Source organism: Mandrillus leucophaeus, unplaced genomic scaffold (assembly GCF_000951045.1).
Source record: "Mandrillus leucophaeus isolate KB7577 unplaced genomic scaffold, Mleu.le_1.0 Scaffold405, whole genome shotgun sequence".
Lineage (NCBI taxonomy): Eukaryota > Metazoa > Chordata > Mammalia > Primates > Cercopithecidae > Mandrillus > Mandrillus leucophaeus.
Genome location: NW_012104310.1, coordinates 49,135 through 51,686, shown reverse-complemented (window position 1 = coordinate 51,686; position 2,552 = coordinate 49,135).

Genomic DNA, 2,552 nt, shown 5'->3' with positions numbered 1-2,552 from the left:
AGATGAGAAATGCTATCTATTAAAATAGATTGGCTCTCGACTACTTGCTAGCAGCTGAAGGAGGGGTCTGTAGAAAATTTAACCTTACTGATTGCTGTCTACACACAGATGATCAAGGGCAAGTAGTTGAAGACATAGTTAGAGATATGACAAAACTGGCACATGTGCCCATGCAAGTGTGGCATGGATTTGATCCTGGGGCCATGTTTGGAAAATGGTTCCCAGCTCCAGGGGGATTTAAAACTCTTATAATAGGAGTTATAATAGTAATAGGAACCTGCTTACTGCTCCCTTGTTTGTTACCTGTACTTCTTCAAATAATAAAAAGCTCCATTGCTACCTTAGTTCACCAAAATGTTTCAGCACAGGTGTACTATATGAATCACTATCAATCTGTCTTGCAAGAAGACATGGGTAGTGAGAAAGAGAGAATTCCCACTATTGAGTGAGATTCTCAAAGGTGGGGGGAATAAGGGAGGAGACTACCCCTCATATTGTCTTATGCCCAATTTCTGCCTCCAAAGGAAGAAGAAGTAAAAACTAAAAGGCAGAAATGAAATCCACAAGCAGACAGCCCAGCACCACACCCTGGGCCTGGTGGATAAAGATCGACCCCTGACCTAATTGGTTATGTTATCTACAGATTAAAGACATTGTATAGAAAAGCACTGTGAAAATCTCTGTCCTGTTCTGTTCCATTCTAATTACCGGTGCATGCAGCCCCCAGTGCCATACCCCCTGCTTGCTCAATCAATCATGACCCTCTCAAATGGACCCTCTTAGAGTTGTGAGCCCTTAAAAGGGACAGGAATTACTCACTCGGGGAGCTCGGCTCTTAAGATAGGAGTCTTGTCGATGCTCCTGGCTGAATAAACCGCTTCCTTCTTTAACTCGGTGTCTGAGGGGTTTTGTCTGTAGCTTGTCCTTGTCTGCAGCCTGTCCTGCCACAGGTTCAGATGGGGCCAATTCTCCATTCCTTGCCACAGTGGGGAGAACAAGTCTCAGTCATGGCAAATCAATGTGTCTTCTTTCCACAGCTAGATGGTTCAGGGGCAGGAGCACGTCTCAAGTCAGACCAAATTATCCCAAAAATTATTTGCTGGGACTGCTGGGGGGCAACAATCTCCTTCCCCTGTGGGATGGAATATTGAAGTTAGGAGTAAGAAGTCTGGGGTTACTGGTGGCCATCTTGCCTGTCACATACCTGCTCCTAATGTGACAAATCAAGCCAAGTAAAGACAAGTTGAACAAAGGAAAAGAGTATGAACCCTGTCGACAAACCTGAGCTCCTGGAAATAGCCACAAATAAGGCCACACAGACACTGAGAGGTAAGAAATATAGGAAGAGCACAACAGCATTATTGAAGCCCCTAAACTCCCTTTTTCTGAGGTTGACTACACCTCTGTACTTAGAGTTAGTTACATGAGTCAATAAATCCTCTCTTTTTGCTTAAATTCAATTGAATATCTTTCTCTTCCAATAATAAAAGCCCTGATGATTACTTTAAGGTGATTTATAATAGATGATTAAGTACGGATACATATATAACAGGCACTATCTAGATATGGCAAGTGGGATGGAGGAAGATGGAAAAGGAGCATATGCTTATATTTCTAGTGTTGATATAAGTGATTAAAAACTGCACCAGGGCAAACAGTGTGCTTGGCAGACCCTCTCTCAGCAGGCTTAGTAGTATTGAGTGAGGTATAGTGCAGTATAGTATAGTATAGTATAGTATAGTATAGTATAGTATAGTATAGTATAGAGTGAAGCAAAGGTGTGTTGGTCTAGTGTCCCTACATAATAGACTTTTAAGTTGTTATTAAATTGTTGAAAGTAAAAGTACATAGGACATGAATGACACTGCGTGACACTAAGAATGAAGTCATCAGCAGTATTTCCATCTCTGCTGCCTGCACTTCCTTACTGGTTCACACCACGCTGGTTCTGTGGAGCAAATCTGAAATCTTGGATTTGCCAGACAGATTGCACTATTTCAATTATTTTGTTTTGAGAGATGGGTGCTTTTAAAAATTGATTCAACAATAGTAAGGCAATTAACAATCTTTACGGAAAATAATAGAAAAATGCAGTACTTGGGAAAGTCTGTTTTATTTTTTTAAACCACTTTATTGAGGTATGACCTATATATAAAAGCTGTCCCTATTTAATGTATACTACTGGAGGAAGTAGAAGATAAGTATACACTGTGAAACCAGCACCACAATATGTACCTTAAATATATCCATTCCCTCCAAAAGCTTCCTCCCGTCCTTCTATTTGTTGCTATTGTTTTGTTTGATAAGAGCACTTAACATAAAATCTGCCCTCTTAGCAAATTTTTAAGAAAAAAAAAACGATTTTAATTTAGCAGTCTCTTCAGCATTAGCACATATGTAAGAAACAGTAAAACAGGCCAGGCATGGTGGCTCATGCCTGTTATCTCAGCATTTTGGGAGGCCAAGGCTGGTGGATCACCTGCGGTCAGGAGTTCCATAACACCCTGGCCAACATGGCAAAACCCCGTCTCTACTAAAAATATGGAATTTAG